At 41.4% G+C, this 26,322-nt stretch overlaps 1 protein-coding gene across 20 annotated transcripts in view; it reads right to left on the bottom strand.

Moving 5' to 3' along the window:
• Positions 1-26,322, bottom strand: part of KANK1 (KN motif and ankyrin repeat domains 1) — a 240,862-nt gene that overhangs the window by 105,531 nt on the left and 109,009 nt on the right. For 2 of the 20 annotated variants that reach the window (XM_045373165.2, XM_065530638.1), the window contains one exon: positions 4,724-4,895. The exons of the other annotated variants lie outside the window; for them this stretch is intronic. The gene's annotated coding sequence lies outside the window, so the exon portion shown is untranslated. The remainder of the gene's footprint in view (positions 1-4,723; positions 4,896-26,322) is intronic. 20 annotated transcript variants of the gene reach the window in all.

Genomic DNA, 26,322 nt, shown 5'->3' on the forward strand with positions numbered 1-26,322 from the left:
AAGTAATCAAAAAGATATTTAAACGCAGTGACTTTGATGCTCATTAAAGTTAGGGATCTTCTCACCAGAAAATAAAGATACACACCAAACATACACCAAAAAATCTGTATGAAATTTCAAAGGAAGATGGAGATGAATGAGGGTCACTTCCTACCTTCAACGGATCCTTGGTTCAAAACTTTTGTTTTAAAGGATAAGATCTTTCCAAATTGTGATCTGACGAGAACCTTAAAAATGACCTATCCTGTGCTATTTTTATATGTTTCCAAATAGGCTTTCCTCTTTTTTATTAAAAGGTCCAACCGTATTTAATACGGAGCTATAAAGTAGAAGAAAAGGAGATAAATTACTTAGTAATAAACATGCATTAAAAAAATTTAGAACGCTAAGCATACTTACCATTGCCATTACTTTGACACTGTCTTTACAAGGAGAAAAGAAAGCCAAGGAGAGGCCTAAAAATAAAACTCTCAAAATATCAAAAGGAAGCACTAACTTTCTTCCATCTATAGAAGCAGCTCACTAGATAGAGAGAAAAAAAAAAAAAAAAAAAAGGTGACAGGCCCCTATTTATTGTGAAAGAGAGAGAAATTAATTTGCCTCTAGAAATTCAAATAAATTTCAAGTAAGAGTTACCTACCACAAAAGTTCTTGTCTGGCTTGAATTCTTCTCCCACTCAAAGGAGGATAATTTTATCAGCTGGCAATTCATAGAAATGTAAACCATCACACTGTTCTGTGTCCAAGAACCAAGAATTTTTCTACAGGAAATTTACACAAGTGACCTTATGCACTACCAAGATTAGCAACATCAAAAACTTGTTCAAAACTAGGTCTGCCAGCTAAACTCTACTCTTCTTGTAGTTTTTAGTTTGTTCAAGTGTAAGTCAATTTAGAGAAGCTGCTGTAAAAATAATGTCAATTTTTTAAGGTTAGGCAGGATGAGAAAATCGCTTTTTGTATGTGACCCTCAAAGATAAAGGTTATTCCCTTCCACTATCTTTGTAAAACACATATGGGGTAACTTAACCATGGAGTTTTCTGCAGACCCATTTATTCTAGGACCTTTCATGCTTTTATGATACAGAGGTAACAAGCCAGAGAGCACAATGAGGAAAGAGGTTAAAAAGTCCAGCATCTGCTGTGTCAGAAGTAAGCTGGTTTAATCCGCACAGAAATCCAAGCCAACAGTTCATGTGAGCTCAACCTTTCTGACTACTGGCATCCTATCCCCCAATTAAAACACAGTATTTAATATACCCATGGACATAGAAAGTAGAATAATGATTGCCTAGTGCTGGGGGCTGTGTGGTGGTTGGGGGGGAAATGGGCTTTTGATTGCCAATGGGCATGGGTTCTCTTTTTAGGGTGATGAAAATGTTCGAATGTTGTTTGTGGCAGTGGTCACATGATGATGTGAATTTACTAAAAACCACTGCATCATATATTTTAAAGGGTAGACTGTACAGTTTGTGAATTATATCTCAATAAAGTAGTTCTTAAAAAACTAAAATGTATGAATTTCCCTGTCATTAAGATCAGGGTAAGTTGATAGGTGAAGGTTAAGATAGGACAAAAAGGTATTAGAAGAAATGGCAAGAGTGTAAGATAAAAATAGGTAGAGAAAAAAAATCACTGGGTTCTTTCTTACTGAATCACTCCCCCATCAACAAAGCACACGGGCTAAGCTTCGTTGCACTTAGGCTTTGACGATGCCTCTGTTCCACGTTTCTTCAGTACAGGGTAACAAGCCTTAAAATTATCTGGAATCCCAACGCTTAGTAGAACACCCTAAACTTTGTGCAGCAGCTCCATTTGCATGTTGTTCATGGTGGTGATGATGATCTTAGCCATTTTATAAAACAAACCCGTCTCTTGGAAAGGATATACAGAGTACCAAGAAACAAGGAGGAACACCAAGATGGATGTTCTACTTTCCTTCCAGTGACCAAAGCAGGTATCTGATACGGAGGAATCTTCTAACTCAGGAAACAACGATTAGCTCAAACACTTTTATTTGTTTATCTGATAAAGACAGATTATACACATTCATGTCCAGACTATCCTTAAACATACTGTTCACATCTGATTGCATTAATTATCAGTTCCATGGGAAAACCCAGTTTCTTACTGCATTTCTCACCATCACAGGGCTTCTTCCCACACTGGACTACATTTTTCAGGCCTGAAGTGTATCACTGGTGTAAATGGAAAATTGGTTTGGGCTATCAACATGGCTCTTGGCAGCAACTATTTAAAAACTGACATCAAAATTTAGCTCTCCCTTTTAAAATTTCACTGCATCACAGACATTTAGAAATGGTGGCTGGGTGCAGTGGCTCAGGCCTATAATCCCAGCACTGTGGGAGGCCGAGACAGGTAGATTACCTGAGGTCAGGGGTTCAAGACCAGCCTGGCCAACGTGGAGAAATCTCGTCTCTACTAAAAATACAAAAATTAGGCTGGGCACAGTGGCTCACGCCTGTAATCCTAGCACTTTGGGAGGCCGAGGCAGGTGGATCACCTGAGATCAGGAGTTCAAGACCAGCCTGGCCAACACAGTGAAACCCTGACTGTACAAAAATTAGCTGGGCATGATGGTGGGTACCTGTAATCCCAGCTACTCGGGAGGCTGAGGTGAAAGAATTGCTTGAACCCGGGAGGCAGAGGTTGCAGTAATCTAAGATTACGCCATTGCACTCCAGTCTGGGAGACAGAGCCAAACTCCATTGGAAAAAAAAAAATAAAAAATTAGCTGGGCGTCATGGCACACATCTATAATCCCAGCTACTCGGGAGGCTGAGGTGCATGAGAACCACTTGAACCGAGGAGGTGGAGGCTACAGAGAGCCAGATTACACACTCCAGCCTGGGCGACAGAGCGAGACTCTGTCTCAAAAAATAAAAATAAATAAAATAAAAATGATGATGCATGCCCCCCAAAAAGGAGTTTCTGTTCAGATGCACTACCCCTGCCTGAGCAGTGAGAATGAGAAGCGAAGAGTCTTTAATCTCATGAAGCATACAGTTGGGAAGACAAACTCTTGATTTCTTAACTCAAATGTGGAGTTACCCTAAAATGAAGCTGAGTACAATGTGGTCTGAGAGACTGCTATGGTCTCAATGTTTGTGTCTCCCTAGATTTATATTTTGAAGCCCAACCTTCAACGTGTTGGCATTAAGAGTGGGTCCTCTGGAAGATGATGAAATCATCAGGGTAGAACCCTCATGAATGGGATTAGTGCCCTTACAAAGGGTTTGAGGAAGCTTGTTAGCTCTTTTGCTCATCTGCCATGTAAGGACATAGAAGGTGCTATTCTCGAGGAACAGGCCCTCACCAGACACTGAATTTGCTGGCACCTTGATCTTGGACTTCCCAGCCTTCAGAACTATGAGCAATAAATTTATGCTGCTTATAAATTACACAGCCTGTAGCATTTTGTTACAGCAGCCTGAATGGACTAAGACAGAGACTTTCCTTAGAGCCTGAGACACACACAGAAGGCAGAGGGTGTGCCACTGTTTGGTAAATCATCTAAGATCAGGCCAGGCACAGTGGTTCGTGCCTGTAATACCAGCACTTTGGGAGGCCAAGGTGGGCAGATCACTTGAGGCCACAAGTTTAAGACCAGCCTGGCTAACATGGTGAAACCCTTCTCTACTACGAATACAAAAATTAGCCAGGTGTGGTGGTGTGTGCCTGTAATTCTAGCTACTTGGGAGGCTGAGGCACAAGAATCACTTAAGCCAGGGAGGAGGAGGTTACAGTGAGACAAGATCGTGCCACTATACTCTAGCCTGGGCGATAAGAGTGAGTCTCTGTCTCAAAAATAATAATAAATAAATAAAAATAAAATCATCTAAGATCAAATCTCCATGTGAAAAGAAGTGAACTCTTGCCACACTGATTACTGCCAATGATAAGGAGAGAAAATTAAAGGGAAGGTATATATTTAAGTGAAATAGGGTGGAATGTAATCCCAGCTAAAGTAAAATGACAGCTTTGAAGAGACCTGTTGAAGCCTAGTGAAACAAAGTGTTCAGCAATCAGATCTGTGGGGGAAAAGTATGTCTTAAGAGTGTTTTAATGGGACTCCTGTAGGAAGGTAGGACTGAGGTGTGATTTTGTTATGCACTATTCATTTTATGAAGCTTCTAGATCATTGACTTTGCTCAAGTGAATGTATTAAAACACACAAAAATAAGTACAGTCAAATCCACTTGCTCAGTCATAGGAAAAAGGAATGAACTGCTTCTAAGTTGTGGACATTGCTGATGCCCCTTTATCTGTCTCTTCCTGGCAGTAACACAGTCAAATTGAATGGCAGAGAGAATTATTATTCTCTGGAAGGGTTAGAAGAGAAAATTTCAATACTCTGATGGAGGATCAGAGGAATCTACAGCAAAGAATTAGAAGGAATCAAGTACTTCTTTTGCAGATAGCAAATTTAACAAGTTTATGAAAGACAACAAAGTCAATCTATCTCAAAAGAATGGAAATTCAAAGTTTGCCCAGAACCTGGAGGTAAAGAACCAATATATTCTTTGCCAAATATTTTGCCTTTGGTTGAAAAAACACATTGAGGCACTTTACAGAGCTGGTGCTAACAACAGAACTTGAGCCCCAGTGGCCAGGAAATAGAGATTTATCTGAAACTCTGTTTATATGCTTATCCTGAACCAAACAACCTCTCTGACATAGCAGAGGGTCACAAGTTACTTACCTTCTTAAAAGGCAAGATGATGACGAGAGCAAAACCTCAGGACCAATGTAGGAAGAGAAAGCAAAAGTGGCAAAATATGATTCAAGTGACACTCCCGCTCAGTAGGCTCTACTGGTATCAGCAAGGCGGCTTTTACCACGTGCCCTGACCCTGGACTTCTCAGCCTCCGTAGCTGTAAGAAAAAAATTTCTTTACATGCCACCCAGTTTTAGGAATTCTATCATAAGCCACAGAAAATGGGCTAAGAAACTACTCAATGACTGCTCTGTTTGTATCTTAAGGATTGTATTTGATAAGAAGTTCTGGATCCTCCATTTCAGTTCCTCTAATAGTTACTGATACTGCATAAGCTTGGATATTAAACAGTATACATCTGTATGTAACCTGGATGTGATGCTTGGCACTTCTACAGCCATTCAGAGTGACTCTGAACATGTACCAGCACATGGTCCATGGCACAATGGAATGAAGAGTAGGAACCAGAGTCTCTGATGGTTTCACTGAGCCACTGAATCAATCAATCCCAAAAGCTGCTTCTGGAACTTACGAAAAATATTGGCTTTTCTTATGCTGAAGGCAATTTCCCATCTGTCTCAGTCTAAGAGTTTTTTAAAATATATGACATATTGGGAGTCTCACATAAAATACTCTGAGTACCCACTATTAAGAAAAGTATCTGACAAGCACCTCCCTAAAAAAACTCTCAACATGTTAACATTAAATATTTAACCAGAAAAAATATACACTCCTTCCTGGCTTATTTCTTGATCCCATAGGACAGTGGTTCTCAAAGTGTGATCCCCAGATAAAGCATTAGCATCACCAGGGAACTTAACAGAAATACAAATTCTCAGGCTTCACCCCAGACTTGGTGAGTTAGATATCCTTGAAGGTAAGTCCCAGCAATATGTACTTCAGTAAGTATCCCAAGTGATTCTGATGCATGCTAAAATTTATGAAACTTTGCTGCAAGAAACACTACTTACGTCATCAGCTATCAGTCATCATTAGTCACAATGTAATGAATGCTGAACCATACAAAATGGGCTATACAAGTGCCACCTTACCGTCCATATTCTAAACAAAGTACTGTCATAGAGGATGAAAGGTCAGAGAAAAATGAATATTCAACAAATGCTGAAACAAAAGCTTTCACATCATTATTGTATATAGATAATGAGACTATTTGGTAGTGTTTGAAGAAAACAGAAGACCTGGGAATAGCAAACTTGAGAAAGAATAGGGTTGAGAGAAGGACAACTCTTCCAATTACCTAGGAGAAGTTCTGCTGATACAGCTGAAATTAAGCAGTTGTTGGAGGAATGGAATAAAGTAAAAACTGTTAAAGAATGGGGAGAAGGGGCACACAACTGGATGAAATAAATAGAGCACTAGATAAAATATTCCTGAAAGGTACAAACAAAGTTTTGAATAGGGGACTACAGAAGGGCTGGCAAAGTCTGAAGTGGCTTGGTTTAAAAAAGTCTCTGAGGGAAAGGTTGGCTCTCTGGGACTAAAGGAAGGGTTTTTGTTTTTGTTTTGAGACAGAGTCTCACACTGTCGCCCGGCTGGAGTGTAATGGCGCAATCTCGGCTCATTGCAACCTCCACCTCCCAGGTTCATGCAATTCTCCTGCTTCAGCCTCCTGAGCAGCTGGATTACAGGCGCCCAACACCACGCCCAGATAATTTTTTGTAGTTTTAGTAGAGATGGGGTTTCATTATGTTGGCCAGACTGGTCTCTAACTCCTGAGCTCATGATCCGCCTGCCTTGGCCTCCCAAAGTGTTGGGATTACAGGCGTGAGCCACCGCGCCTGGCCAGGAAGGTTGTTTAAAGGTGTACAGGACAGAATGCCCAGCAAATTGTGAAGTGGACAATGTTCCGGACTCTGTTGATGGGAACTGACTGAGTCTCCATGATCTCTTTAATATTGTTCTGAATGCTGTGGAACAGAAGAGAAGTGAGATGTTTACAATCCAGGCAGGAAAAAGGAAAAAGGAAAAAGGGAAGGTGGATGTTTAGCCATCGAACATAAAAGAAATCAGGACATACCTTGCATGATCAGAGGTGCTAATATGAGAAGCAGTAATATATGGCAGCAGTCTGGATAAGAGCTCTGAAAAGTCTGAAATTATTCTGATAATTCTCAGCAAGGAGAGTTTTGCATATAAAGATCTAAGAGCAGAGCTCTCAACCTGGCCGCCACTAGAATCCCTGCGAACTTTTACAGTAACAGCCTGGGCCCTAACCCAGGCCAATTGAAACTGAATCTTTAATTGATGCTTGGATAGGCAAATGTTTTGAAAGCTCCTCCGATAATTCTGATGTACAACCATTTGTCTTGAGAATATCAGAAAAACAGTAAAACTATGAAAATCTAAAGGCTATGTGTACCATGCAGAAACTGAGTTAGTGCCTCATTAAGAAGGAATAAAGCCAGGCATGGTGGCTCACGCCTGTAATCCCAGCACTTTGGGAGGCCGACGCAGGTGGATCACCGGAGGCCAGGAGTTCAAGACCAGCCTGACCAATATAGCGAAACCTGTCTCTACTAAAAATACAAAAATTAGCCAGGCGTAGTGGTGTTCACCTGTACTGCCAGCAACTCGGGAGGCTGAGACAGGGGAATCACTTGAACCCGGGAGGCAGAGGTTGCAGTGAGCTGAGATTGTGCCACTGCACTCCAGCCTGGGCGACAGAGTAAGACTCTGTCTCAAAAAAAAAAAAAAAAAAAAAAAAAAAAGTAATAAAAAGGAATGTGAGTAAACAGATGAAGGGATATTAATAAATTGTGAATGCCACATTAACTTTTTCTTATTCTACTAATATAGAATTCTCACTATTCTAATAATAGAAAGGGAACGCTATTACTCCATTTTAAAGACTAGCTCCAGTCTCAAGGGGCTGATTATGAATATGATGTAAGAGTACTTCCATCTGTGGGTTATATTAGTCTCAGCATTTTGGGGAAAAGGTTTACACAAATAAAGTCAGCGTTTGTGGTTCTCTGCGAAGTACATGAGGGAATAGAGAGCAGCACAGGCACGCCCCAAAGGATCTCAGGGTCCAGCTAGAGAGATGTGACCTTCACACAGGTGGCAAAGGGGTAGAACAGGGACAGGGCAAGGAAAGTTCCACGGAGCAAAGGGAACTTGGGTAAAGGCCTGGGGGGCTGGGTACCTAGGATCTAGAGGGGCAGAGAGGTTTGGTGGTAGGCAGGCACAGGCTTTTTAGGGTTACCATGAGGTCAGGGTGGAGGAGGGATATATAGGGAGAAAAGGAAGCCCTATAGTCCTGGTGGTTGACTCTCCACCTCTGTTCCCCCTATGCTGGTTACCATAGTAACAACATTCCCTTTACCTGTGATTGGCTTGTAAAGGACCATGTGACTCATTTTTGGTCAATGTGATGTAAGATGTTCTCTAGGGTGTCTGGAAATGTTTCCTCACTCCTACAAGATCCACAAGATGCCCTGTCTAGATGTGATGCCTGGCACTTCCGTAGTCATTTTGCCAACAGGCAGAGCAAGTCTCAGGATGTACCAGTGCATAGTGGATGGCAGAGTGAAGTGACAATAAGAACCTGGGCCTCTAATGATATCAGTGGGCCACTAAATCTGAAAGCCCTTTTGCAAAAATTATGACAGTGAGAGAAATCTAGCATCGTTCAACCCCATCCTGCTTCTGGCCTCACAGGCTGGCTCATTCCTGGGCATGGGCTATGACAACCATGGGAGAAATTTAGTTTATAATTTAACTTTGAAACAAGGATGGTAACAGTCCCGCCCTAAAACTGATTCTCCTCCTTGTTCAGGTGCTGAAACTGCCTTTGTAAGACTAATAAAAGGCCACAAGATTATAATTATGGGAGGGGCCTAAATAGTATGCTGAAAAGTATGCCTAAAATGTAGGCATACTTTCTATAATCCCTTACTGCTCAGGAGTCAGGTGGCCAGAGGTTGCAAGGTTTGTGACTTCCCCAGTTGCTCCTATAGATAACATCACTACTATAGAACCTAAGATTGGTCTTTTGAGATGCTTGTCAGACTTCTGCATTCAGGCAATTGAGTGACCCCACCAGGAGCCAGGACTCATAACTCAACCAATCCTGTGCCTCACCCAGGAAGTCCAGAGATGGACTCAGTACAGGTGAGGTGGCACAAGATTGGACCATTTTCCACACCCCTATGATTTCATCCCCAATCAATCAGTGGCACCCATTCCCTAAGTCCTCTGCTTACCAAACTATCCTTGAAGAGCCCTAACTCTGAGCCTTTGGGGAGACTGATTCGAATAATCACTCTATCTTCCACATTGTTAGCCTAGCATTCATTAAACTCTTTCTTTACTGCAATACCACAGCCTCAGTGAACTGGCTTTGTCTGTGCAGTTGGGCAATTACAAATCAACCCCAGAAGTTCATCTCTGAACTTATGAAAAAGATAAACCTTTCTTACCATGTAAGGCAATTTGTTTCAAGGTTTTCTTGGATTTTGACTTGCATCTATTTATGGCCTGGTGCAGTGGCTCATGCCTATAATCCCAGCACTTTCGGAGGCTGAGGTCAGAGAATCATTTGAGGCTAGGAGTTTGGGCCCAGCCTGGGCAACATAAGGAGACCCTGTCCCTACCAAAAATAAAAACTTAACTAGGTGTGGTGGCATGTGCTTGTAATCTCAGCTACTTGGGAGGCTGAGGCAGGAAGATCTTTTGAGTCTAGGGGTTCAGGGCTTCAGTGAGCTATGAACAAGCCACTGCACGCTAGCCTGTGTGACAAAGGGAGACCGTCTCAAACATTAACAAATAAAACAAAACACCACTCTCATTGTCTAATGAGGATCAAAGCAAATAATGTGATAATTACAAGATAAATCCTCAATGTGACTCAGTGGAATGAAAATGTCCTCCCTTGTCCCTCACCTTGGCAGTCTATGTGCAGCTACAAAATTAATTTTAAAAGACCCATCCAAAAGGAAGGACTCGCCCTGTGCCTGAAGGTTACTAAACTTGCATTTGAAAGAAGTTGTAAAAAATTACAAGCTGCTTTATTTTTCACAAGACCTCCATCTGCACAAGTTACAGTATATGTAGTAATTATCTTTATCTTCTCAACCAGTTTTTAAAATATTTTCCATTCAACTTTCATTTTAAGATTAACAATACAATTACTAAACCACTGTCCTTTAACCTCTTCTCTTAGAGCCCTAAGGTAAAGCTCAATTATTGAGAAAAATAATTACACGCTGTTGATGTATCATCCTAGAGATCAAAATCTAGGGCCATGAAATTTCAGTAATATTTTTGGCCAAAAAAATCTGGAAAAGCTCGCTGCCAGTATCTGATGTTAAAGGAAAATATGAATTCTGACTTCAAAAGAAGTTCACTGCCACTTTTTAAAGTTTGACCATACCTAGTCAAACTCAAATTAAGGGTCAAATGTTATTTCGTTTTCATTCAAGCCTTTGTTAAGTGACTATTAAGGGTTAGACACAATCCTAGGGAGACAGGGATTAATGACATAGTCTTTGTACTCATGGAATACAGAATGATGGAAAAGAAGTTATTATGGCATACTGTAATTTAGCAGTGTGTTAAATACTTATCCTATTGGTGTGAGCTGAGAGCTACAGAACCACAGTGGTAGATCACCCAAACTGGCATGTGAAGAAGGGTTATCTGAGGACACCACCCCTGAAATGAGGCTTAAAGATGACTAAATTGGCCCCCAAGGGGAGGAAGTACGGTCTTCAAAGAGCACCCAGAGCAGATGCAAAGGGAAGAAGAGACCACAGAATGGGGTGTGTGAGGAGTTAAATATGCAAGGGATGGATGACTATGGGTTTTGCATACCAAGCTAAACAGTTGGACTTTATTTTGGAAACAGCAGGAGTCACTGAAAGACACCTGAGCTCAGAAGCCACCGTACTGGGTTAGTTTTCAGTAATTACTGCTCTGGCTGAGATGAGGAAAATGACTTGCCTTACCTAGAGGAGGAAGAATGTGTTAAAAAGGAGATCCCAAAAGGTTGTTTCAGTGCAGAGGTATAGTGTGGGAATTAGGAGGGAGGTCTAGGCTGGAAGTACAGATGAGAAGCCTCAGTGCGTGGGATGGCTGAGCTCAAGGGTATAGTTGATGGTCCTCAAGGAGATGAAAGGAGAAGTCTTAAATCTTGGGATGGAATACCAAGGAGACTATGAAATTTTCCTGGTTAAGGCTGCCCAGGGGGGAAGCCCCACAAATCCTGGGGTGCTAATGAGGCCACACAGCATTTCTTTTTCTGTGTGGGCTGCATAACTTGCATAGATAATTCTGTTTGATGGGCATAGGCTGTACTATATATTTAATCTATTTTCATCTCAACTTATAAATTCATGCCCTTTGTCTCAAAGGCAAAGGAGTAAGGAAATATTTGTGGTGCAATGCAAAACATATTAACACCGAACAGAAACAACAATAACAACAGCAAAAGATACCTATCACTCCTAGAACTGCTTATACCAAGACACATATTTCTACCAACCAGTCATATCCTCACTTGGCCTTTTCCTTAAACAACCAACAACCAGATCTTGACTAAGCCTTTTTTTTTTTGGAGATGGAGTCTTGCTCTTTCACCCAGGCTAGAGTGCAGTGGCTCAGTCTCGGCTCATTACCACCTCTGCCTCCCGGGTTCAAGTGATTCTTGAGCCTCAGCCTCCCAAGTAGTTGGGATTACAGGCACCTGCCAGCACACCTGGCTAAATTTTTGTATTTTTAATAGAAACAGGGTTTTACCACGTTGGCCAGGCTGTTCTCAAACTCCTGACCTAAGGTGATCTGCCCGCCTTGGCCTCCCAAAGTGCTGGGATTCAGGCATGAGCCACAGCGTCCAGCCCTAAGCTTTCTGCAGCCTCTCTCACCTTCCACCTGAAACAAAGCTATGCTTCAGATTATTACTTTTTAATCCTTTTTTGTTCTTAATTTTTATTTATTTATTTATTTTGAGACGGAGTCTCGCTCTGTCGCTCAGGCTGGAGTGCAGTGGCGCGATCTCAGCTCACTGCAAGCTCCGACTCCGGGGTTCACACCATTCTCCTGGCTCAGCCTCCCGAGTAGCTGGGACTACAGGCGCCCACCACCGTGCCCGGCTAATTTTTTTGAATTTTTAGTAGAGATGGGGTTTTACCGTGTTAGCCAGGATGGTCTCAATCTCTTGACCTTGTGATCCGCCCACCTTGGCCTCTCAAATTGCCGGGATTACAGGGGTGAGCCACCGCGCCTGGCCCCCTGCCCTTTTTTTTTTTTTTTTTTAAGACAGAGTCTCGCTCTATTGACCAGGCCGGAATGCAGTGGTGCAACCTCAGCTCACTGCAGCCTTGACCTCCCAGCCTCAAGCAGTCCTCCCACCAAAGCCTCCTGAGTAGCTGGGACTATAGGCACATGCCACCACGTCTGCTAGTTTTTGTATTTTTTAGTGGAGACAGGGTTTTGCCATGTTGGCCAGGGTGGTCTTGAACTCCTGGCCTCAAGGGATTGGCCTTTCTTGGCCTCCCAAAGTGCTAGGATTACAGACGTGAGCCACTGCGCCTGGCCTTCATTTTTATTCTTATCATTATTCCCTTGGTTTTTGAAAAACAAGCACTCTTCCACTTATAGATGAGCAAAGTGCCTAGTACAGTGCCTGACACACAGAAAACACTCAGTAAATGAGTTATTATTGCCTGCTGTTTAAAATATGGTTCTCTCCCTGAATCACTGATTGGGGCACCCATTAGTCTAACTGTCCTCTCTACTTTGTTATGCCACTTCTCGCTACATATGTATACAAGGTGTTATATCTCCAACACGTTTGTACTATAGGTTACAACTGTGAGGCACTGTAACTGAGTTTTTCGAGATCTCCACTGGAAGAAGGAAGAATCAGGCATCATTTGCTATTTATATCTGCTTCAGAGACCAATACACTTCTCTCAGGATGTGTTTGGATGTTGTATAATTTATTCATATGTGATGTGCCTTTACAGAAGACACTAGAATAGTTAAGTTACTGAATCATAAAATGTCATCGCCTTTCCTAACAATGTACCTGAGCAGATGGCAAACAACTACTTTTATGGCTTGTTTCTCCATTACACGTAGAAATATTTATTAACATTGTATTTCTGTCATATGTGTGCAACCAGCAAGAAACCAAGTTAGGCAGCTGCTACTGTGGCTGGGGGAAGAGAGAGTGACGGGTGACCCACTCTGGTTTTTGTCTTAGCAGGTGACCAAGCAAAGCCTCGGCCTGAGGGAGGGGGAGCAAGAACACGGCTTACTCCCCTGGTGCTAAAAAGTGGTGAACAAGGCAACCCCATCAGCGGTGGGGAGCAACTCTCATGACAAAACAGTGTTTTATCAGATCTGATATCTCACTGACCATAAACATACATTATTTTACATACTACTGAGAAAGGAAAAGCATGCAAGATGGGATTTTTATTTTTTTTGGAGACAGAGTCGCACTCTGTTGCCCAGGCTGGAGTGCAGTGGTGTGAGCTCGACTCACTGCAACCTCAGCTCCTGGGTTCAAGTGATTCTCCTGCCTCAGCCTCCCGAGTCGCTGGGATTACATGTGCTCATCACCATGCCCAGCTAATTTTTTGTATTTTTAAAGATGGGGTTTCACCATGTTGGCCAGGTTGGTTTCGAACTCCTGGCCTCAAGTGATCTGTGCACTTTGACCTCCCAAAGTGCTGGGATTACAGGTGTGAGTCACCATGCCCAGCCCAAGATGGAAAACTGAACAGGGATCAGGGACCACTTGAATCCAGGGAACCAAAGGGCCGCAAAGAAACCCGCCATGCAGAAAGGGATGGCAAAGAGCCTTGCATGTTTCAACCTGGGAACTGGGCAGAGAGGGGAGGAATCTCCCCTGAAGATTTGAATCCTAAGTCAGTAGTTACTCTCATTTGCATTCTGAACTCACACCACCACTGTGGTTCAAATGCCATCAAGCAGGGAATCTAAACTTTGGTCTTAGTTTACCAGCACCTCAGGTGACCAGCAGACACAGACACTGAAGAAATGAACTTCCATGGCAACTTTTTAAGATGGATCCCGATTTCAGATGTTAACTATAAAAATATGTACATCTGTGAACAGAAAAACAGGAACCCCCACCTACTGGGAGGCCCACTCTGGGAGTTATTCAGGATTTGGAGCTAAGAATACCAAAGTTAGGAAGAAGGCAAGACAGAAACCAAAGTCTCAAAAACAAGACGAGGTCTGACCAGTTACCCACTGAAGGGAACGAAAGCACACTGGAGACAGGCAGAATCACGAAAGACTCTGCAGCCAGGAGCAGGTTGAAGACAAGCAGGCTGGGGCTTGGGCTACAGCTCCGTCCACTTGTTTTCTGACTTCAAGAATAAGGACAGAAGCTATCCCAGCTTCAATTCCTCATCAATAAGATACAGGAAATATTCTCTAGGATTACTGAGGAAATGAAATAAGCAACTGTATTTTAAGTGTTTAATATACTGTAAAAGCATTGTGCCAATAAAATTATACTTGTTATTCTAGATACAAATATTCTGAATGCTCCTTAAGACAGATTCTGTTTTTCTTTTTTGTTGTTGTAATTTTCACTTAGCAGGAGGCTGTATATAAATCAAGCCCTTAGTAAATCCTTATTTAGTGAATATATAAATACTGCCAACATCTGGCCCCAGCCCTATTTGGCCTGAAATTCCTGAGGGTTGGTTACCACTATTGCTGAAAATAGAAAGGGAAAAACAAGAACAAAACCCACCAATCCAAGACAGGATGTATTTGTGCTTAATTAAACAAGCACACGGCACTCTCCCACCCACCCTTGGTCTCCCTGAAACTCAGACCTGCAAAACCAAGATACGAGCTGGAATGACATGATGCTTTCACAATAGCAGACTGAGGAAGACTCCAGAAGACAACTTTACAATGTATTAAACAAGATAAACGGCAGCTTCGAAACAAGAAGATTGTTCATTACTGGCAAAAAGACCCATAACATCATCAAAGAGCACCTTGGGAGAAGAGATTGAATTTTAGGTCCCCAGGAATATCCTGATTATCAAGCTTACCAGCAGAGATAAGAGAAAAAGGTCCTCGCCTGGGCACAATGCTTCCAGTGGGAGGGGGAGCAGCTCTGTGGCTGGGAGTGAGAAATCCCGGGCAGAAGATGAGGACTTCCATTTCCAACCTGGGTAGCCCTGGGTACTCAAAGTAGGCTTTGTGGTCTAGGGAGGAAGAGGAGGGAATGGAGACTTGGGTTCTTCCAGGCTCTGCCCTCATCCATCACATGTTTCTGGGTAGACTTGTCCATAAAATGAAGAGTAGGACAAGAGGATCTAGGGCACAATCTGTATCTTACACTTCATGATTCTAGATTTTCCAGGATGGCAGTATTTAAGGAAAGGAATTCTGTGCTGTTCATTCTCTGTTGTCCAACCCCACCTTTTTTTCCCCCCTTGGAATAAAGGGTACAAGAAAAGAACAAATCAGATAAATATGAAATAAAGACCAAAGAGATACACAGAACACCAAAAGGAATGAGTTAGAATGTGAAGAGAAGCACCAGTGTACACCAGTGCAAAACACCAATGGCAGCTGTCTGTCTTCTATCTGATTTAACACACTGTAAAGCTGTCTTCTGGAGTCTAACTTCAGTCTGCTATTGTGAAAGCATCATGTCATTCCAGCTTGTATCTTGGTTTTGCAGGTCTGAGTTTCAGGGAGACCGAGGGTGGTTGGGAGAGTGCTGTGTGCTTGTTTAAGCACAAATATATTCCGTCCTGAATTGATGGGTTTTGTTTTTTGTTTCTCCTTTTCTATTTTCAGCAATAGTGGTAACCAGCCCTCAGAAATCTGAGGCCAAATAGGGCTGGGGCCAGATGTTGGCAGTATTTATTTATTCACTAAATAAGGATTTACTAAGGGCTTGATTTATGTACAGCCTCCTGCTAAGTGAAAATTACAACAACAAAAGAGAAAACACAGAATCTGACTAAAGGAACATTCAGAATATTTACATCTAGAATAGTAAGTATAATTTTATTGGCATAGCTTTTTTTTTTAGATGGAGTCTCGGCTCTGTGACCCGGCTCACTGCAACCTCTGCCTCCTGAATTCAAGCAATTCTCCCACCTCAGCCTCCCAAGTAGCTGGGACTACAGGCGTGTGCCACCATGCCTGGCTAATTTTTTTATATTTAGTAGAAATGGGGTTTCACCATGTTGGTCAGTCACTCCCAACCTCAGATGATCTGCCCGCCTCGGCCTCCTGAAGTGCTGGGATTACAGGCATGAACCACTGCACCTGGATGCACAATGCTTTTATAGTACATAAAATATTTAAAATACAGTTGCTTATTTCATTCTTCGGTAATCCTATTTTCTGTATCTTACTGATGAGGAATTGAAGCTGGGATAGCTCCTCTCCTGACTCTTGAGGTCAGAAAACAAGTGGACAGAGCTGTGGAATGCACAAAGGCCAAGCATGAAAGGGGAGGGCCAGAAAGTTGACTGGAGTGCAGGGGAGTTTCTGAAGTGATTTAAGGTGGGAATAAGAGGCTCAGGATGAAAATGATCATATGAGGACCATGGAGAATGGTTAAAATTGGGAAATGAACTGAGTGGTGAGAGATATGGGCAGCCCAGAAAGAGGCTAAACTATCATAGACTTTCAGTACACAGTGCAACACACTCAGGGACTGAGCTTTTTAAAGCACAGGTCCATGTTTGGTCAAGGAGACTCAAAACTTCTTTCCATTCATTTTAGTCTGAATACTTGTTTGAGTAACTCTTTCAGAATGTTTCTATAGGGGCTGTTTCAGTTAACAAAGCAAAGAAAAGCAGAAACCTGTCTAAAACACTAATTTTTAAAGAGTGATCTCAATGTTGTTGTTTTCCAGATATTCCTCGCACAAGAAGGTTTGTAGAAATACAGAACTTTTAACAATGGATAACTATGAGAAGACCCAACCCACAAGTTTCCTGTAGATTAAGATAAAAGAAAAACAAAAATATAGGCAATCTTGGAGGCCCAAGATTCGCCTAGTAATAAACAATTTCTCTGGAAAACTGGAAACAAGGTTTATTTCACCTCAGTCAGGCTGTTAGCCAGCATTTTTGTTGGACTCAAGTTCTTAAAGATTCAAATATTTCCTATTCTCAACCTCTGGCTTACAGCTAAATACTTCACGGTTTTTATCTGCGGGCTGGCCCTACTTGATAAGGACTTAGAAAACTGTACTAAAAAATATGTTTAAACAAATCTTTCCCGTGACAGTAGCAGTCTTTTCCTCCATGAGGAAATCTGGCTCTTACAGCTAATCTGCAGGAATTCGTTGCCAAATAGATCTGTGAGCTGTGGGTTTGCCCAGGACACTAATAGTGCTAACTGCTGCACACTCTTAGGAGCACCTTTCAGACCCCAGGGCATTGTACAAACACCATTTCATATTCTATTTCATTCCACTGACATTTCATAATTTAGAAATTAAGGAACAGAAAAGTTAAATAGCTTGCTCAGGACATAAAGTAAGTCCAAGTCAAGGTTTAAGCTTTTAAACTGAAGCCTGTCTGGCTGCACACTCCTTTTCCTCAGAGAGGGGCTCTCATTGGTGGTTTGGTAAGGTAGCTTTTTTTCAGTTGTATTTTTAAAGAGGATATTGTTGTTTGTTTGTTTGTTTTTTGAGACAGAGTCTCGCTCTGTCGCCCAGGCTGGGGTGCAGTGGTGTGATCTTAACTCACTGCACCCTCCACCTCCCAGGTTCAAGCGATTCTTCTGCCTCAGCCTCCCAAGTAGCTGGGACTACAGGAATGACTATGTCCGACTAATTTTTGTATTTTTAATAGAGATGGGGTTTCACCATGTTGGCCAGGCTGGTCTCAAACTCCTGACCTCAAGTGATCACCCACCTCAGCCTCTCAAAGTGCTGAGATTACAGGCGTGAGCCACCACACCCAGCCTGTTGTCACCCTTGTTTTTAATGCAACTTTTACGATGCTTCTGGTTTTCCTAATTGAGGAATAATTAATAGAAATTGTACATATTCAAGGTATGCAATGTGATTATTTGATATATAGATTGTGTAATGATTACCACAATCAAATTAATCAACACATCTGTCATCACACTTAGTTACCGTCTGCATGGGGAGGGAAGAGAGTAAGGATACTTCCTAATCTCCAGAACATATTCATCTTATAAATAAAAGCTATACCCTTTGACCAACATCTCACTGTTTCTACCATGCCCCAGACCCTGACAATCACCATTCTACTCTTGGCTTGTGGATTCAACTTTTTTATATTCTACATATAACTGAGATCATACAGTATTTGTTTTTCTGTGTCTGGATTATTCCACTTAGCATAATGTACTCCAGGATCATCCATGTTGTTGCAAATGGCAGGCTTTCCTTATTTTTATGGCTAAATATTGTTCTATCCTGTATATATACACCACATTTTCTTTAACCATTCTTAGGATAAATGGCACTTGGGTTGTTTCCGTATCTTTGCTATTGTGAGTAATGCTGAAATAAATATGAAAGTGAAGATATCTCTTTGACATACTTATTTGATGTATTTTAAATATATATCCAGAAGTGGGATTGCTGGATCATATATACAGCTGAATTTTTACAAAACTTCCGTACTCATGTCCATAATGGCTGTACCAATTTTCACCCTAATAGTGTAAAAGGGTTCCCTTTCCTCCATATCCTTGCCAAAACTTGTTACATTTTGTCTTTTTGACAGCAGGCATCCTAACGAATGTGAGATACTAGCTCGTTGTGGTTTTGATTTGCATTTCTCTAATGATTAGTGATGTCAAGCACCATTTTGTTTTTCTTTTTTTTTTTTTCGAGACAGAATCTCACTCTGTTGCCCAGGCTGGAGGGCAGTGGCATGATCTTGGCTCAATGCAGTCTCGACCTCTTCAGGTTCAGGTGATCCTCCTACCTCAGCCTCCTCACCTCAGTCTTGCGGGTAACTGAGATTATAGGTGCATGCCACCACGCCTAGCTAACTTTTGTATTTCTTGTAGAGACAGGGTTTCGCCATGTTGTTCAGACTGGTCTGGAACTCCTAGACTCAAGCAATCCACTTGCCTCGGCTTCCCAAAATGGTGAGATTACAGGCACGAGCCAGTGCCCCTGAAAAGCATCTTTTCATTTACCTGTTGGCTATCTGTATGTCTTCTTTGGAAAAGGGTCTATTAAAGTCTTTTGCCCCCACCTTCACTTTTTTCAGTATTGAGTTGTATGAGTTCCCCATATATTATGGACATTGACCTCTTATCAGATATATGGTTTGTAGACATTCTCTCCCAGCCTGTATGTTACCTTTTCATTTTGTTGGTTGTTTCCTTTGCTCTGCAGAAGCTTTTTGGCTTGATGTAGTCCCACTTGTGTGCTTTTGCTTTTGTTGCCTGTGCTTTGAGGTAACAGCAACAAAACCATTGCCAAGGTCAATGTCCAGAAGGTTTTTTCCCCTATGTTTTCTTCTAGAAATTATATGGTCTCAGGCCTTACCGTTAAGTCTTAATCCATTTCAAGTTGATTTTTGTATACAGTGTTAAGGGTCCAGTTTTATTTTTTAGCACGTGGATATCCAGTTTTCCCAACAGTATTCATCGAAGAGACTGTCCTTTCCCTCATTGCGTATTCTTGGCACCCCTTGTCAGCGTGTTTCTGTGCAATCCTCCAGGTAGGTACTAGATCCATCTGACATTTAGGTAATTACGCATTTATCATTTACTCCCACTGGATTTTAAGCTTCTTTCCAGGGCAGTGACCATGCCTTATTTATCCTGTAGCAGCCTTTCACCACACTTAGAGCAGTGCCCCAACACACGGAGCTTAAGAAGAGCATGAAGTGATGACATACACAGATTATTAACTTCTTTGTGCTCCAAGGGAAGTCTTTTATGGAGACTAAAAGTACAAGTCATCAGTTCCAAATGAATTTAAATAGGTTTCAGGTATTCTTCTACTGACCCAAATTAGACCACTCCTTGTTCCCCTTTTCCTTCCATCCCTTGTAAATTCCCATGACACAACAAACCAACAAAAATTCTAAAAGTAGACTGTTGTATGAAAAAGACCCTAAACCTATCAGTTTAAAGAAGAGCTGGAAAAATTTTTAATGAAAACCAAACTCAGTATAAACTTTTCTTCCCCTCTTCCCTCCTTCCTTCTCAAGAGGCTTCGGCAGCACCAGAGCTCCCCAGAACAAACCAAAGCCCTCTGGTGGAGCATTTGGATTTCATCTCCCATGAGGACTGTACCCCTTCCACCGGTGAGGGCAAAGTTCACATGTGAAGTCCACAGAGTAAGATGCCTCGATGGGTAATGTGGGGATTCAGGAACAAGCGAGTAAGCAGGGCTGGAAACAGATTCGAGTTGCATTTGTGGTAGGTTCTGCTTAGGAGATGGGAGGGCAACCCATGCTCTTGTTGACAGCAGAGGAAAGAGGAACTCACCACTGGCTGGAGGAATGTCCACTAGTCATGGGAAGGCATAAATGGATTATCAAGTTTCAGACTTAAAAAACAAAAAACAAAACAAAACGAAAAACTGTAATTGCGGATGTTCCTTGCAGTTTAAGATCAGAGTAAAGATACCAGTACAAAATCACTGGAGTCAAAGGCCTTTGTATGTGTGTTTTTTCCCCCCAGTAATGGGTCACATGGTCAGAACTCCCTGTATGAACTCTCTTTTTTGGTAATGATGACTTGAGAATTTCCACACTTGCCAAGTCAGTATTACGTGGAACTCAAACCTGACTTGGTGCATATGAAGACTTTGCTCACACTTGTTTTTACTACAGTCAGCAACACTTCATAAAGCCAAATTTAATGATGTAATTTTGGCAGAGCTAATATAAATAGCTCAAAATTATTAATTTACCATTGGTTGCAATTATTAACCAGTATCTACGTTATGTGACAGCTGTCAGTTTTCTATTTACCTTTATTAGGTGAGGCCCCAAAGTAAAATTTTTAGCTAAATATATTAGCTTCCCCGAAGAGTCAGGAAAGGAGCCTGAAAACAGAGAAGAGACTGAATTGAATAGCTTAGATTTCTAGTACTGGGCATTCTGAAAGTATTTTGGCAATTTATTCCGTAAATGAGAATTTAGATCAGATGGGAGATAATAAATTAGAGAATTTGATTCAAGAGGCTTAACTCTGGTTAGTCAAATGATGACTAATTTCCAATCTGGAATTTGATCAATTAGTAAACCAGTACCTCAAAATTGGTTAAGAGTAAAATTGTCAAGAGCTGTAGTCATTTTAAAAAGGTGTTATTTCTTATTCCCAATCAAATCGCATATTGCTGAATTCTATTATGCTCCAATATTAAATTTTAAAAAGTTGGCTTTTTAAAAATTGGTTTTTGAAAAATTTTAAAAGTTGGTTTTTAAAAATTTTAAAAATTTTTAAAAGTTGGCTCATGCCTGTAATCCCAGCACTTTGGGAGGTTGAGGCAGGCAGATCACGAGGTCAGGCGTTTGAGACCAGCCTGGCCAACATAGTGAAACCCCATCTCCACTAAAAAATACAAAAAATTAGCCGGGTGTGATGGCGGGCGCCTGTAATCCCAGCTACTCAGGAGGCTGAGGTAGGAGAATCGTTTGAACCTGGGAGGCGGAGGTTGCGTGAGCCAAAATCATGCCATTGTTCTCCAACCCGAGTGACAGTGCAAGACTTTGTCTCAGAAAAAAAAAGAAGAAAAAAAGAAAAAAAAAGTTATAATTATCATTGTTATTTTGCTTTTCTCACAAAGAATTATGTCTTGCTTACCTTGGCCCAAGAGAGCAGGTTTTATTTAGGTGGCAGGTCATTTAAGAGTTAACATCCTATTCCAAGAGGGTGGGAAAGGAATGGATGTGATTAATGACACTGAGTAATAGAGGGTACGAGTATGCGCATTTTGGAAGACAACAGTGTACCTGACAAAGTTTTCTTGCCTGCCTAGACCTGAACTAGACTAGACAACTGAGAATACAATGAAAGAAATTTTTTTTTTTTTTTTTTTTGAGATGGTGTCTTGCTGTTGCCCAGGCTGGAGTGCAGTGGCGCGATCTCAGCTCAACCTCCAGCTCCTAGGTTCAAGTGATTCTCCTGCCTCAGCCTCCCTAGCAGCTGGGATTACAGGCGGACACCGCCACACTCGGCTAATTTTTGTATTTTTAGTAGAGAGGGGGTTTTGCCATGTTGGCCAGGCTGGTCTCGAACTCCCGACCTCAGGTGATCTGCTCACTTCAGCCTCCCAAAGTGCTGGGATTACAAGCGTGAGCCACTGCACCCAGTCACAACAAAAGAATTTAAACTAGCTAACTCTACATGGAAAAACAATCTCACCAGTGGAAGACTCTGTTTAAAGCATTTAAAAATCATTGCAAATTATTATTTTAACATTTCAACATCTTAATATGGGAATGTATTGCATATTAAATCCTTGAAAATTACTGTACGGCTGATCTACGAACATCTGCATTCCATAGTCCGTGCGCACCCGCAAGTCAAAGGTAAACTTTCTTGAGGATCATCACTTATCTTCATCACTAGAAGAATGCTGAAGAGTTATTATGATTATATAGTAGCAAATCTGATTCTAAAAGAATGATGAATTCAGCTACTGTGAACTAATGTTGGCTCTTCTTTGCATTAATATTCACATGTTTTCAAATTTTAAAGCAACTGGGCCACCCAAATCTGACAATAGGCAAAGGGACAATTATATAGTACCTGTCCCAAGAAAGAAGTTGCTCTCACATCAGCCTGTCCCTGATGCTGCCGCCCTAATTTAATACTACTTTTTTCTCTCGCCCCCTCTTCTACCCAACTAGATAAACTGTGTGATGGTTTTAAGTGCTGTGTGGCTTGAAATATAACATTTATACAAACTATTCTAGAGGCACAAATAAGAGGCCTCTCTGAATTTCAAAAGCACTGTAGCTCTCCCCTGTTCCTTTAAGTATTGACTCTAAAGCAAGAACTGAGGATTCAGAACTACAAGGAAGCTTTTAACTGACCTGGGTAAGCATTTAAAAAGAGAGGCATGTACTTAGTTATGGCCATTTTCTCTCCTAAAGGTCCTGCGGATTTTGACCAACAGATACCAAATTTATGTTCAGAAAATGTAGAGTTCACATTTTAAAACATTTTCTTAAGTCATAAGGTGCCTGAAAATTAGTACTGTGGTTATTTTCTCTAATTTTCTACTTTTCTTCTTTGTAAGTTTATTCTCTGTTTTAAGGCTTGTGAGGAACAATGGATTAATAAGGTGGAGCCAGTTTTGCCTCAGGACAGATATTAAATGTCAGGGATGAGAGGAGGAAACACTGCCTGTTCACCCAGTGTGCAGGAGCTTTCTTACTGAATGGAAGCACCACTTCCCAAATCAGCAGTCTGGGTGTTGTGGTTGAAGACTTAAAAAAAAAGAAAAAAAATTAAGCAAGCTCTGGCATTCATCATCATTTAAAAAAAAATCATTTCATGAATGTCTACTGTGTATGTGAAGCAGTGATTCAGATGCCTAGCAGTGAATATGTTTTTTTAAACGATGCAATCTTTGCTTTAAAAAAAATTGTTCCGATAAGTATTTTGACAAAGAGACAATATCTGTTTCTTCATTTTAAAAATGTGATCTGGGGCCAGGCACGGTGGCTCACGACTGTAATCCAAGCACTTTGGGAGGTCGAGGTGGGCAGATCACTTGAAGTCAGCAGTTCGAGACCAGCCTGGGCTGACATGGTGAAACTGTCTCTACTAAAAATACAAAAATTAGCCAGGTGTGGTGGTGAGTGCCTGTAGTCCCAGCTACTTGGGAGGCTGAGGCAGGAGAATTGCTTGAACCACAGGTGGAGGTTGCAGTGAGCCAAGATCACGCCACTGCACTTTAGCCTAGGCGACAGAGCAAGACTCTGATAAATAAATAAATAAATAGTGATCTGGAATAAGAATAGCCTATATTTTCTTCAATGAATGCCATAATTTTACATTACATGGGCTCTAATCTGTATATTTTATTCTTGGGAATACTTTACCCAAAGGAAGCAGAATTCCATGGGTAGTACTGAAATAACCTTCAAGATAATGCCTTGTGTGCAGGACGAATTACAGTTTGGCAGGTAGGCCAAACTGATTTTTTTGATAACTGCCTACAATAAGTGGCATCCGGAGAGTGGTTCCATAAATGTTACTGACTGAGTCAGGATTCATGTCATCCTCTACTCTGCCCACACTCTCTTTCAGTAAGAAATTCCATTCTATAAATACGTGTTTTCTTTTTCACAAAAGAGAGAAGTCTTACATGGAGCCTACTCCTATGAGAAACCCGAGCAGGAAAGAGGAAAGTGGAAGAAGCAATCTGAAGTGTGCACATGCACGTGTCACAAACTGGCCTGCCGAATTTCTGCCAAGGAGGACAGGTGCAGAGTGTCAGCCTATCAGCCTAAGTTTACGGTGGGAAAATTTCAGCCTGGGAAGTAACTTTTCCTGCCCACCCATATTGGTGTGCCTCTCCCAACAGCCAGGTGAAAGAAGAGCAGCTGGCTCCCTATCAACATCAAGTAGCTGTAAAGGTGGTATTGGGCTCTGCCTGCCAGGCTGCCTTCAGGGTCCCAAAGAACAAAGCTCCAGGGTCCTGAATGTCTTTAGCCAGAGAAGAAAAGTAACTTGCTTCCTAGACTAAACAGATAAACCCATGTGAACATGAGCTAACATTTTTGAGAAAATAAGGGAATAAAACGTAGGCTATTAGACATTTGCCACACGTTCCTAGAAAAGTAACTACTTCTTAGACTAAACAGATAAACCCGTGTGAACATGAGCTAACATTTTTGAGAAAATAAGGGAATAAAACGTAGGCTATTAGACATTTGCCACACGTTCCTGCTCCCCAATCCTTCTCCTAACCAATTCCATTTATCCTTTGAAGATAAAAGACAAGTCTGGTTTTGAAAAATAAATGTTAAACAATGAAGGCAACAAGTGACAGTTGTAGAATACAGACTGTTAAAGAAACTAAACCACTGCCAAAAGAACTGCACTCAGTAAAATAACATTAAGAACAGTTCAAATATATCATAAATTCTTTATATTTTATTAGACATAATGATTCTTTGCAAGAATGAAAAACAAAAATTGACCTAACTGACCCACCATTCACTTATGGTACTATATTTAAAATAAAAAATATTCTTAGACTACTGAGATCTTCTAGAGAAGGGACTGCATTTTAGACATGTGGTAGATCACATTACTATTCACCAAAATTTCCTGCTCCTTCCTAAAGACGAATCACATATCCTCACCCCCACTCAACTCGGGTGTGGCCATGTGACTTGCTTTAACCAATGAAGTGGTAGCAGAAATACCACGTCTCGCTTCCCGGAAGAAGCTTTAAGGGCTAGTGTGGAACTTTGCCTTACTTTCTTTCCCTCCTCTGCTATGAAGAAGAGCAATGACATAAACAGAGGCTGCTCCATCACAGATTGAGGTCAACACTGAACAGAGCTGCAGCTGACAAATAATGGACATGTGGCATGAGTGAAAAATCAATGTGTGTTGTTGAAAGCCACTGAGATTTGGGGTCTTGTAGAATAATTACTATCTTGATTGATACTGAGTGGCTTACAAAGGGCACTTAGTAAAGCCAAGTCTGGATGGAAGGACAGAGGATATAAAGTATTCAGAAATTCTAGGGGCGAAATTTGGTAGGTATCAAGTGAATATAAATCAAATATTTCTTTGATTTATATGTGTAAAGACAGCAGCTTTTAGGTTAAATGACAGCTTGGAGAAGTGACAAAATAGAGGTTTCATAAATTAAAGATCTGGCTATGCAGTTTGATAGTAATTTAAGTGGTGTTCAGGATGTCTATTCTAATTATCAGCACAAGATCTATTATCTTTATTCCAAGTTGCTTCAGATGTGAGTTGATACAATATCACCTAAGCGCTGAGGAGTCACTGAAGTGACTGCTGAAATGGCTTCACTTTAGTCCTCATGGATATGTCATGCAATAAGGTAGAACTGGATAAAAGTTAGAAGTCTAGTAACCCAAACAAGTTCCTAAGTTCACCTAAACCTGAAAATTTCATCTTGTTGATTGAAACTCTTCAGCATTAAACATTTCTTTATTGAGCTTCCGTGCGTGTGGTGCTCAGCTGATGCTGGGTAGGGAGGTGACATCGGTATGATGGATACAGAAGAGTCCCTGTTGATCCTTATTATGAGAAACTTTCCTTAGGCTTTCCTGCCTGAAGAGGCTTGTCTGGGCAGGCAAATGGCATCAACACAGGTGTTGAACATATGCTATCAGCTGGCACCACCTTTGGCTCTTGGCATACCAAGGACTAGAAGTAGGCCAGCATTTTCCCACCTGGATTCAGCAGTTGTTTTCCCTGTTCATTCTTTCATTCCCCATGGGTCTTTAGCTAGGTCAGGCATCACTTGGGATCTCTTCTACCACTATCTTCTGTCTTTAAATGTCAAAGAGAATATATAACATTTGTTCTTGATGTCTTGGACATACTTTATGGTAACCTAATATCCAGAAGCTGGTGTTAACTGAACA

The sequence above is a fragment of the Macaca fascicularis genome, chromosome 15, assembly GCF_037993035.2.
Source record: "Macaca fascicularis isolate 582-1 chromosome 15, T2T-MFA8v1.1".
NCBI classification, from domain to species: domain Eukaryota; kingdom Metazoa; phylum Chordata; class Mammalia; order Primates; family Cercopithecidae; genus Macaca; species Macaca fascicularis.